The following is a 13144-nucleotide window of genomic DNA, read 5'->3' on the forward strand; positions in this document are numbered from 1 at the left end:
AGGAGTCGCTTTTTTCGCCGATATTTTCAAAAATCGCCTTTTTTGATTGTCTAGTCTTCATATAAACCTATGTCACTTCCGGTTTGACCATGGGCACAACAGCTAACGCCTCACGTTTTGTTTTTTTTCCCCACTTTCTTTTCCTCCTTCACGGTATGGGTTCGAGCCTGCCTGTCTGCCTACTAACTTTTTTTGATTTTGTTTTACTCAACCAACACCCTTACACAGACCTCCACTTTCTTTTCCGGTTCGAGCTTACCTGCTCACTACCACTTATTTTTTTTTATTTTTGCTACTTACTGCAATGGTAGTATATATTATTACATTAAAATGACAAGGATTTTTATAGTATTTTGTTTGGGACATTTTTTAATCATGTGTCATTTTTGCTTTTTTTTTTTTTCAAGTTGAAACCGGGGAAAACAATACTAACTTTTGTTATATATTGGGATCCTATGCCAGTAAGTAGAGATCATGTTAACTAGTATGAATTTTGGTGGGTTACATTTAGTGCATGTCAGGATAACCTAAGTAATTCGTAATTGTATTTTTCAGTCACACGCTCTCAGAATTGAACCTTCAACCTTCAAAAGAGAATATCAATTTTGTGGCCGACCGAAAAATACAATTGCGTATTACTTAGGACTCCTATCCAGTCATGGCTGACGGAACAAGAACATTCTACCTCTGTGAAGTAAGTAAAGGGTTCCGTTCAAAATGACGTTCAAATTTCTGAGTTCGACAGAACCATTCCCAAGTTCGACAAGATACTGTTGGAATTTTTTTTTGTACCAATAATGGTGCATCCCCCCCTGTTTACGTTTATCATTTTTTATCTGGTTCTTATGATTTTCTGTATTTCGTATCCTTTATGATTTTTAGTTTTGTATATTTTGGATTTGTACGAAACTCCCTTTAATTTGAGAAAAGGAAAATGCTAGCTCTGTGATGACTTCACGAGCCCAGCGCGAAATTCTTTCTCTTTTGAAATTCTGCTGACGTGGAGATTGAACGTGTTGTTCATTGCTCGGCGCTGAAAATGGAATTTTGACGAGCCTCCTTCAAAGAAGAAACCCCGGCAAGAATACCCGGATATGTGACGAGACATACTTATGAAAATTAGCTACGTGACTACGGTTTTGCACGTATTTTAGGAGTGAAATTATTTTAAAGAAAATACCTTTTTTACGTGACAAGGAATTTTGGAATCTCCTACAAAGAAGAAAACCCGGTAAAAAAAAAACAAAAAAACCCGGACAAGCGACGCAGTCTTTTTTTTTCTTTTTTTACACAGTGATCACCACTTATCAAGGCCCGGAAGCCACTCAGGGATAAAGGTTATTGCAAGTACATTACGTTAGTGTGGAGATTTGATGAAGTGTTTACTTAAGGGGGCGGTTCATTAGGAATTTGTTAACATTGGACTTGAAGATATCCAAGTTGTAGTCCGGAGGGAAGCAGGCAGACGGAAGAGAGTTCCACAGGCGTGCAGTTCTAAGAAAGAAGCTTTGTTCATGGAATTTGCATTTTGATTTAGGCACAGATATAGAGTGGGGGAAATTTTTCACAGTGGATTCAGCTAGTCGGGTGTTTTTCGTGAAAGATTGGCGAGGGGGGACCAGAGATTGGAGTTCAGACGAGCACCTGCCATGGAAATAACGATAAAACAAGGATAGGCTCGCAACGTCTCTTCTGTGGGAGAGAGGTTGCAGGGTAGAGAAATGGGCATCCCCCACTAAGCCACGAAGTCTATTTTGTACTCTGTCAAGGCAGGATAGGCTGTTTTTAGCAGCTCCTTCCCAGATATGGCAACAGTATTCCATCTTTGGACGTACTTAGCTTTTATATAGATAGAGAATTGCATCAGTAGTGAGATATCTTCTGGAGCGGTAGAAGGATCCCACCATCTTTCCAGCGACCTTGGCAACAGACTTGATGTACGTGTTCTATTTCAGATCAGGAGTAAAGGTCAAACCCAGAAGCTTGTCAAAACATGAGGCCTCACCCAGACGAGAGCCATCCATCATAATTGATGCCAGATGGGGATCAGAGTGTTGATGATGTAAGGATAGGAGCTTGGTTTTGGATGCATTAAAGGTAACCAGCCACATCTTCCCCCACTGAACCACGCGCTCGAGATCAGAGGAGAGAGAATCAGAGAGAACTTTGTCATTTACAGCCTTTGATGTGTTGCCGTAGATGGTCGTGTCATCAGCATAGATGTCAACGAATGATTTAAGTATGTGTTTAGGGAGGTCATTGATGTAGATCAGGAAGAGAGTTGGGCCCAGGATTGACCCCTGAGGGACTCCAGCATTTATATTGCAGGCCTCTGATTTTTGTCCATCTACCACTACTCTTATGAGCCTATCGGAGAGAAATGATTTAATGATAGAGAAAACATTTCCAGTTATACCGTAGCTGGAAATATTGTGAAGTAGACCCTTATGCCATACCTTGTCGAAGGCCTTTGATATGTCAAGAGCAATTGCCCTAGAAAGGAAGCCTTTGTCAAGAGATTCACTAATCCTGTGGGATATAACCGTCAGCACATCTGTGGTAGATCTTGCAGAGCGGAAACCATATTGTGTCTCACTAAGATGGTTATTCCTGCTAAGGTGGTTGACTATTTCTCTAATTAATATGGATTCCAGCAACTTACTCATAACACACAGGAGACTTATTGGTCTGTACTGAGAGGGAGATGACTTATCACCTGAATTCTTAAATACAGGGCAAACTGATGAGGTCTTCCAGGGAGTCGGAAAGCACTTCTCCTTAAGGCAGCGGTTAAATAGTTTCGTAAGTATGGGAGCAAGTTCTGGTTGAAGCTTTTTTAACACTATAATTGGGATGCCATCAGGGCCAGTTGCTTTACTGGAATCTAGGTTCTTGATTAGCTTGGCGACCTCATGCATGGATATTTGTATGTTACCTAGCTTGTTCTGTGTTATAGGAGGAAATATGGGGAGTTGATGGCCTTCGTCGCATAGGGTAGAATTAGCTGCAAAGTTCTTTGCAAATAGTTTGGCCTTGTCTGACGCTGACGAGATGACCTCTGGTCCATTGATAATGGTTGGGATAGAACGCACACTTCTGTTCAGGATCCTAATTGTTATTTGCCAAAACTGGTGGGAACCAAGCCGCTGATCAGCTATCTTGGATTTAACAGACTGGGCATATAGCTCTCTTGCATTTTTTATTACTCTTTTACAGTGGTTGCTGGCAGACCTGAAAGCAGCTTTAGTCTCAATGCATCTATTACGTTGGTAGCTATGGAAAAAGTGATTTCTGTGCGCGATAACAGCAGCACATTCTGGGGAGAACCATGGCTGGCTGTTAGGTTTTTGTTGGAATTTTTTTAGATGGTATGAATTGGTCTATGCCTACAATTAACCATTCGGTCAGATCTGATACTATAGAGGACACTTCCTTTTTAAACATGGAGTGCAGAGGTAAATTAAATATGAATGTACAGAAGCTTGCTTCTGAAATCCATCTGTGTGTCTACGGTTTGCACGCAAATATGGAGGGAGAGAAAATTCTAAAAGGACTGTAAACAAAAAAAAAAGAAAAAGGCACGTGCCTGACTGGCTTTCAATTTGTGAGTACGCTCCTAAAATTAATTTCATATGCGAGTGTGATTAGGAGATACTATTTTGAATACTATTATTGTATTCGTTAATCGATACACACAACTTCTTTATAAGAACCAGTGGTTTTTTTTTTTTTTCATTACATGTTACCTTGGCGTTTCATAAGTTTAATGCCCGCAAAGGGAAAAATTTGCAACTTATCATTGTGAATAAAATCTCTTCTTCATTTCAAAGCAAGACATTTATATTTTTATTCTTTACCCCCCTCTCCCTCTTTTGTTTCATGCTGTTCTTTTTTTTTTGGGGGGGGGGTTCAGGTTAGTTACTTTAGCGTCGAATTTATCTGGAAGCAAGATAAATTCCGACAATACACCTGAAGAAGGACGGACGTTACATTGACCAAAACGTTGTGAAAATGACACTCAAGATGAGAACAGTAGTCCAATAAATCCAAATAATATGAAATATATATATATATATATATATATATATATATATATATATATATATATATATATATATATATATATATATATATCGTTAGACTAAAATAAAAATTAGAATTAATAGTTTGAACATCAGATACTTTTAAATTTTCCAAAAAAAATATTTAAATCGTTCGCATCTGTTAACGTTGGAAGATTTATTTGGGTTAAGTGAAATTCCAAACCACTGAAGAAAAAAAAAAAAAAAAAAAAAACGATCATCAAATAAATTCGTAATGACTTTTGAAGTAGGAAGATTGCTTTTTATTCTGCGAGGTTTAGAAATATTAGCCAGATGTTTTATTTAGCAATTCTTGTTTTTTTTTTTTTTTTTTTCATTTATACATTTACATTTATTTTATACAGTGTGACCCCCTCCCCTACAACAAACCCTAACTCATGGAATCGTTAATAAAATTCACAATGCCTGACTTGTCCAACAAGTTTGAGTTTTGAATGTCTATCATCCTTTGTTTTATAAGCAATTCAATGAAACGCTTCAAATGTGTGAAGTCCGTGCAGTATCATTTATATATATTATACGAAATAGGTGAGTTTGAGAATCAGTTTCTTGAAGCAATCCAACACATATTAAACCGATGATGATGATGATGATGATGATGATGATGATGATGATGAGCCGCTGCTCCGTTAAAAAAAATGTAAGCAGCGTAATCTCTCTCTCTCTCTCTCTCTCTCTCTCTCTCTCTCTCTCTCTCTCTCTCTCTCTCTCTCTCTCTCTCTCTCTCTCTGTTCAAAAACGGCTGAGCCGATTGTTTTGAAATTTCACACGAAGATACTTGATGTGTCTGGGAGTGTTCTTACACAGGTTTTGTATCGGAATACGCCCGATAAGTATCGAAAATCGAAAAAATACGATTACAGAAGGAAATCCGATTTTGATTAACGTTAACACTTTTATACAACCTAACATCACAAGTGCATCGGAGAAGTTTTATCACCGCACAAGCAGAAAGCCACAGCCTATAAAATCAATCGTAGATTCTTTTATAAGAGAGGGGTGCTTTACAAAATGAGTGTTTCTGTTCAGAGCACAACTGAACCATGATACTTGACTTTTGTACGTTTAACTTTAATTCAAACTGATTATGTAAGAGTAATTTCACAAAATCAACAGTTGGTTCTTTGATAAGACAGAGGCGCGTTCGAAATGAATGTTTCTGTTTAGAGCACAACTGAACCATGATACTTGACTTTTGCATTTTAAACTTTTTACAGATAATTTTATAAAAGCAACAGTAGATTCTCTACAGTGCAATGTAGACTACAATGTATTGTGGACCAAGTTACTCCGGGGAGATATGTGAAGCTTTCTCCCAGTACATTATTGGGGAGGAGGCGTCCCTTCCTAACTAGATCAGGCAATCAATCGATTTGGTTTAAAAAATGGTCGATTTCACTGATTTTAATGACAATAAAAATATGGGAGGGTGGAACATTTGTTGATGTTTAGTGGATCATTTTTTAATTATTGTCATGGATTTTTTTACTTCCAAGAACTTTTCCCCCCTTTTTTAGATGAATGATTTTCGAAAACACTGACGTGGGTGTGTGACCCATAGTATCTCATTCTAAAGTAACCTATCTCTGACCAGGTCTTTATTTATCCTTCTTTCTCTCAAATCCATTTTCATCACTTCCTCTTTTGATTTTATTGGCCTCCTCCTATTAACTGACCCTGCTATCTCAACTGTTCTACACCTACTAACCCAAGAGTTTTCATCTATTTTTTTCAATGTGACCATACCAATGGAGTCTCCTGCTTTACACACATTTCCCTATACTCTCCACATTTAATCTTTCTTTAAAAACAGAGCTAAGCTTATCTATAAGACTCACATTACACATCCATCATATCATTCTCATATATTAGTTCTCTCCATGCAACGCATGTCCTCAATCCTCACTTGGGTTTTTTTTTTTTTTTTTCTAGAAAATAATCTTGTGACCGAATAATCTCTGCATTCTATACTTAATTCATCGATATCAACCGTTAACAAGTTAACAAGTACTTTAACTGAAGTTTGGAATGAACTTGGAAGAAATGGCAACTTACGGGTGACTCTACACTCCTTCAATGATCTGAAATTGGAAACAGTTGAATATCATATCTCTGACGGATCCTATTTAAGCTATAGGTGGTATCCTGACAAGTACTACTGTTATATATGGAAGGGGACAGACCCCAGTAATTAAAGAAAGACGAAAATAGGGTTGAAAATAATATTTATTATGAGGAAAAGAATCGAACCCAGTAATCAGAAAATGAAATGAATATATAATGCAATCCTAGGAATTTAGTGAATTGACCATTGTGTTTAGAAATAACTACAAAACGATACAACTAGTTGGTCAGATATGTAAATTAAGGAATGTCTTTGTTTTGACAAAAATGTGTTGGACATCTATAATATAAATCTCAATCACCTGTCTGTTTCAATGTATGTATGTATGTATGTATATCTGGCGAATGAACTCTTTTTCTGGGTCAACGGCCAACTAGCACAGCGTATATTTGTGTGTGTGTGTGTGTGTGTGTGTGTGTGTGTGTGTGTGTGTGTGTGTGTGTGTGTGTATTGGGGTGGAGAGGGCTCCCGTAAGCAATCCAACACATATTAAACCGATGATGATGATGATGATGATGATGATGATGAGCCGCTGCTCCGGTAAAAAAAAAGTGTAAGCAGCGTAATCTCTCTCTCTCTCTCTCTCTCTCTCTCTCTCTCTCTCTCTCTCTGCTCAAAAGCCATTGTATGTATGTATGTATGTATATCTGGCGAATGAACTCTTTTTCTGGGTCAACGGCCAACTAGCACAGTGTATATTTGTGTGTGTGTGTGTGTGTGTGTGTGTGTGTGTGTGTGTGTGTGTGTGTGTGTGTGTGTGTGTATGTGTATTGGGGTGGAGAGGGCTCCTGTAAGCCGTGGTGAAGGCAACCTTTCTAGGAGAAGCAAATCTCTGATTTAAAAAACAAAGCGGGAGACCAGTACCCGCATTAAGCTGGTCTGCAGTTTAATTTGTTGCTGGCTATCTTGCTCTTGCTTGTTGCTGAATCTCAACATTTTGGACCGAGAGAGAGAGACTTAGCTGTCATACAAAGCTAAGACTCTGTAACATCATATTTGTATAGATACTCCCTCAGACATTTGGGCTCATGGATTTTAAATGGCTGAGGGAGTGGCACTCGTCTGACAAGACGTTGCAATCATTATCATCATCATCATGTATGTATGTATGTATATCTGCCTAAAACTTTCGACAGAGGTGATGGATTTTCACAAGATTGGTATCATTTTGAAGCTCGACCCTTCGGACGACCAATATCGAAAAATTGGCCAAAAATATTAATTCCTTCACCCTCAACTGGGCAGTTTTCTACAAGAAGGAGTCGGTTTTTTTGTGTCACCATTTTTGCAAGTCATCATATCTGTTGAAATGACTTTACTAATCTTAATATTCAGAACTTCCGGTCGCGTCATGGAGTAGGGGTAAGACGTCAGATTTTCTTTTACTTTCTTTTCTGCCTTCACATCATGGGTTCGAGCCTGCCTGCCTACCTACTACCACGTTTTTCTTTTTTTTGATTAACACGTACCTCCAAACACCCGGGCAACGCCGGGCACTCAGGCTAGTATTACATATAAATCCATGTGAGGAATTTTGAATGTTAATGAATATAAAAGTAGGGCGCTACTATCATGATGGTCTTGAAACATAATGGATATAGTGTAGCAATTAATTATTGAGTAATTGATTAACAAAGACTCAAAATATATAAAACACAAATTAGGACTTGAGTTATGATGTATGAAGTTATATGTTAGGTTAGGGTTAGGGTTAGGGTTAATTATATGTCATACACCTAACAAAAGGACACTCAAATAATCTCTTCTTTCTATCTACTGTATATTTCAGTGTATAAGACAACCGTCAGATAAGACGAGTTTTTTTTTTTTTTTTTTTATTACATTTTCACCCCAAACAAGGCACATTGCCACTTTAATGTAGGGGGCTACTATCAGGGGAAACATCTACTGGGGTACTATGTAGGGATTAGGGCAGCGAGATGTTGGTTCACGTTGCACTTGAACTTATGCATGTCAGTACAGTTGGGGAAGCAGTGACCTGGAATGGAATTCCAGAGTCTAGCAGTTCTGGGGAAGAAACTACTGGAGTAGAAAGATCTTTTACATCTAGGGATCTCTACAGTGTGGGGGTGGGATTTTGCAGCTTGTTGGGTCTGTCGAGGGTGTTCACGTCGTGGGGGCACAAGTGTTTGCAGTTCTTCAGAGCATTCACCATTATAATACTTGTAGAACAGGCAGAGGGATGCAACGTTTTGACGATGGGACAGAGGCTGAAGTTTAGATGCCAGTTTAGGGCCTATCAGATTTGCGACTCTCTTTTGAACCCTGTCAAGGAGCGAGAGACTAGTAGCCGATGCACCGGCCCAAATATGACAGCAATACTCCATACATGGGCGAATAGTGGCCTTATAGAGGTACAGGATACTTTCGGGTGTTAGAAGTTTTCTAGCACGGTAGAGAGAGCCCACCTTCCTCGCAGCGGCCCTGGCAATGCCCTCGATGTAATTGTTCCAACTCATGTTTCCTGTGAACGTTAGGCCAAGGAGCTTGAAAGACGTACTCTCAGATAAAGAGTTGTTGGCCATTGCTATAGGTGGTAGAGAAGGTTTCTTGTAATTATTGAATGAGACCAGTTTTGTCTTGGTGGCATTGAACGTTACCATCCATTTTTGTCCCCATTCCACTACTGATTGGAGGTCATCCTCTAGTGTTTCTGCCATTACTTTAGATATATGTTCATTTGTTTTCCTGTCGTGCCTGCTATAGAGTGTGGTGTCATCAGCATATATACCCATCTCAGAGGCAATTTTGTCGGGGAGGTCATTTATGAATATCAGGAACAGCAGAGGTCCAAGGATAGATCCCTGGGGCACTCCCGCATTTATATCATATTGTTTAGATGTACGACCGTCGAGGACAACCTGGATTTTTCTCTTATCTAAGAAGGATTTAATTATGTTAAGTATTCTACCAGTGATACCGTATGATCTAATCTTCCTGAGGAGACCCTCATGCCATACCCTGTCAAAAGCCTTAGATATATCTAGAGCTACCGCTCTGCCCTCTCCCGCTTTGTCCAGTGAATGGTATATGCATTCAGAGATTACAGTGAGGATGTCTGCCGTGGAACGGGCTTGTCTAAATCCATATTGATGGTCGGTCAGAAGTTTAGCATCTGTAAGGTGCTGGACTAGAGCATGGTTTATTAAGGTCTCAAATATTTTGGCAAAAAGTGGGAGGAGGCTAATAGGGCGATAATTTAATGGGTCAGTTCTTTCGCCAGAATTCTTGAATACTGATACCACAGAAGCAGTTTTCCAACAGCTCGGAAAGCAAGATTCATTAAGGCATTTGTTGTAGAGTTTGGAGAGAACTGGAGCTACTTCGGCTGAGCACTTTTTTAATAGCACAGCTGGGATGAGGTCGGGTCCACATGCTTTGGAAGTGTCAAGGTTTTTTATGATAGCATGCACCTGAGCAGGGGTGATTTCCAGATCGTCTAGTGTGGCGTCTGTCCGCATAGGAAATTGAGGTAGGGGGTGGTTTAGAGGGTCCAGTGTGGAGTTTGAGGCAAACCGACTTTGGAGCAAATTTTAATAAATTTATCATGTATCGGTTACATAAGACGACTGCTAAATCACGAAACCATATTTGTTTAGCCTAGGCTAGAGATTACAACACCCGGTATCTAAGTTATTGAAAGAGGTGGAGAGCACTGGAAATCTGGGGAGACTTGTTGTCACCAAGACTCCAGAGAACACCACAGATTGTTGACAGAGAGAAATCTTTGACGGTGGCCTGTGTGAAAACTCCTAGTGAGTACAAATAATACAATTAATGTTCAGGTTTCATTTTGGAGGTATTTAATCATCTCATCTTTTGGAGGTATTTCATCATCTCATCTTTTGGAGGTATTTAATCATCTCATCTTTTGGAGGTATTTAATCATATCTTTTGGAGGTATTTAATCATATCATCTTTTGGAGGTATTTCATCATCTCATCTTTTGGAGGTATTTCATCATCTCATCTTTTGGAGGTATTTCATCATCTCATCTTTTGGAGGTATTTCATCATCTCATCTTTTGGAGGTATTTAATCATCTCATCTTTTGGAGGTATTTAATCATCTCATCTTTTGGAGGTATTTCATCATCTCATCTTTTGGAGGTATTTCATCATCTCATCTTTTGGGGGTATTTCATCGTCTCATCTTTTGGAGGTATTTCATCATCTCATCTTTTGGAGGTATTTAATCATCTCATCTTTTGGAGGTATTTAATCATCTCATCTTTTGGAGGTATTTAATCATCTCATCTTTTGGAGGTATTTAATCATCTCATCTTTTGGGGGTATTTCATCGTCTCATCTTTTGGAGGTATTTCATCATCTCATCTTTTGGAGGTATTTAATCATCTCATCTTTTGGAGGTATTTAATCATCTCATCTTTTGGAGGTATTTAATCATCTCATCTTTTGGAGGTATTTAATCATCTCATCTTTTGGGGGTATTTCATCGTCTCATCTTTTGGAGGTATTTCATCATCTCATCTTTTGGAGGTATTTAATCATCTCATCTTTTGGAGGTATTTAATCATCTCATCTTTTGGAGGTATTTAATCATCTCATCTTTTGGAGGTATTTAATCATCTCATCTTTTGGGGGTATTTCATCGTCTCATCTTTTGGAGGTATTTAATCATCTCATCTTTTGGAGGTATTTAATCATCTCATCTTTTGGGGGTATTTCATCGTCTCATCTTTTGGAGGTATTTCATCATCTCATCTTTTGGAGGTATTTAATCATCTCATCTTTTGGAGGTATTTAATCATCTCATCTTTTGGAGGTATTTAATCATCTCATCTTTTGGAGGTATTTCATCATCTCATCTTTTGGGGGTATTTCATCGTCTCATCTTTTGGAGGTATTTCATCATCTCATCTTTTGGAGGTATTTAATCATCTCATCTTTTGGAGGTATTTAATCATCTCATCTTTTGGAGGTATTTAATCATCTCATCTTTTGGAGGTATTTAATCATCTCATCTTTTGGGGGTATTTCATCGTCTCATCTTTTGGAGGTATTTCATCATCTCATCTTTTGGAGGTATTTAATCATCTCATCTTTTGGAGGTATTTAATCATCTCATCTTTTGGAGGTATTTAATCATCTCATCTTTTGGAGGTATTTAATCATCTCATCTTTTGGGGGTATTTCATCGTCTCATCTTTTGGAGGTATTTAATCGTCTCATCTTTTGGAGGTATTTAATCATCTCATCTTTTGGAGGTAACGTCTCTTCTGTGGGAGAGAGGTTGCAGGGTAGAGAAAAGGGCATCTCCCACTACGAAGTCTATTTTGTACTCTGTCAAGACAGGATAGGCTGTTTTTAGCAGCTACTGCCCAGATGTGGCAGCAGTGTTCCATCCTTGGACGTACTTGGCTTTTATACAGATAGAGAATTGCATCAGTAGTGAGATATCTTCTTATCAAGGCCTTGAAGCCACTCGGACATAAGGGTTTTGCGTGTAAAGTAATCAATGGGATAATATTGTTGTAATCGTTAGTATAGGAGATTTGATAAAGTGTCTTACTTAAGGGGGCGGTTCATCAGGAATTTGTTTATGTTGGACTTGAAGATATCCAAGTTGTAGTCAGGTGGGAACCAGGCAAACGGGAGAGAGTTCCACAGGTGTGCACTTCTAAGAAAGAAGCTTTGAAGAATAGCAGATCGTCACATAGACAAACGTCTAAGCTTAATCCAACATGGCTGCCTGCACATACGACTAGCATGAAGCCTTACTGTGTTCTGCCTTATCATCATACAAGATTGGCTTCCTTTAAGTTGATTTCATTATATTTTCATATCAGTTTAAAAATATTCCTTGACCATAGGCCGACAATACACAGCGCAAAGATTCCTCTCATGTGCTTCTAAGCAGAATCACGCCGAGTTAAATGTTCAGCGCCATTTTATTGTATTCAAATATATTCATGTTGTTTCTTTTAAAAGGATGGAATACTGTTGCCATATCTGGGCAGGAGCTGCTAAAAACAGCCTATCCTGCCTTGACAGAGTACAAAATAGACTTCCTGGCTTAGTGGGGGATGCCCTTTTCTCTACCCTGCAACCTCTCTTCCACAGAAGAGACGTTGCGAGCCTATCTTTGTTTTATCGTTATTTCCATGACAGGTACTCGTCTGAACTCCAATCTCTGGTCCCCCCCCCTCGCCAATCTTTCACGAAAAACACCCGTCTAGCTGAATCCACCGTGAAAAATTTCCCCCACTCTTTATCTGTGCCTAAATCAAATCGTGGATTCCATGACCAAAGCTTCTTTCTTAGAACTGCACGCCTGTGGAACTCTGTTCCGTCTGCCTGCTTCCCACCTGACTACAACTTGGATGTCTTCAAGTCCAACGTTAACAAATTCTTAATGAACCACCCCCTTAAATAAACACTTCATCAAATCTCCACACTAACGTAATGTACTTGCAATAACCCTTATCCCTGAGTGGCTTTCGGGCCTTGATAAGTGGTGACCACTGTGTAAAAAAAAAAAAAAAAAAAAAAAAAAAGTATATTTATGTTGAATTATTTCTGCCGTATTTCGATTTCTTACACTTTTGGGGATCATAACTCAAAAAAAAAAAGACGCTTGGAATAACTCCACTTACAAAAATGTAGGAAAGAGAGTTGCCTTTCATAATCTTCATTTTTTTTTTTTTTTTCTATACTTTTTTTTTCTTTCTCTGGGTGAGAGTTCTCTGCTTGCCCTGTTGTATTTATTTGCTCCCCCACCGAGCAAATTAGGCACAAGGCCAATTTTTAATGTGAGGAGTGAAGGGAGGGGGAAGGGAAAGGGGGGACCAGCTCCCGAGAGGTGGGAAATGGGAGCTGGTTAAAGGTCAGGCATGTGGGGTTGCCCCCACATCTGGTCTTTGCTAGTCATAGCTA

This window comes from Euprymna scolopes, chromosome 17 (genome assembly GCF_053919585.1).
Source record: "Euprymna scolopes isolate OS-2025 chromosome 17, ASM5391958v1, whole genome shotgun sequence".
NCBI lineage: Eukaryota > Metazoa > Mollusca > Cephalopoda > Sepiida > Sepiolidae > Euprymna > Euprymna scolopes.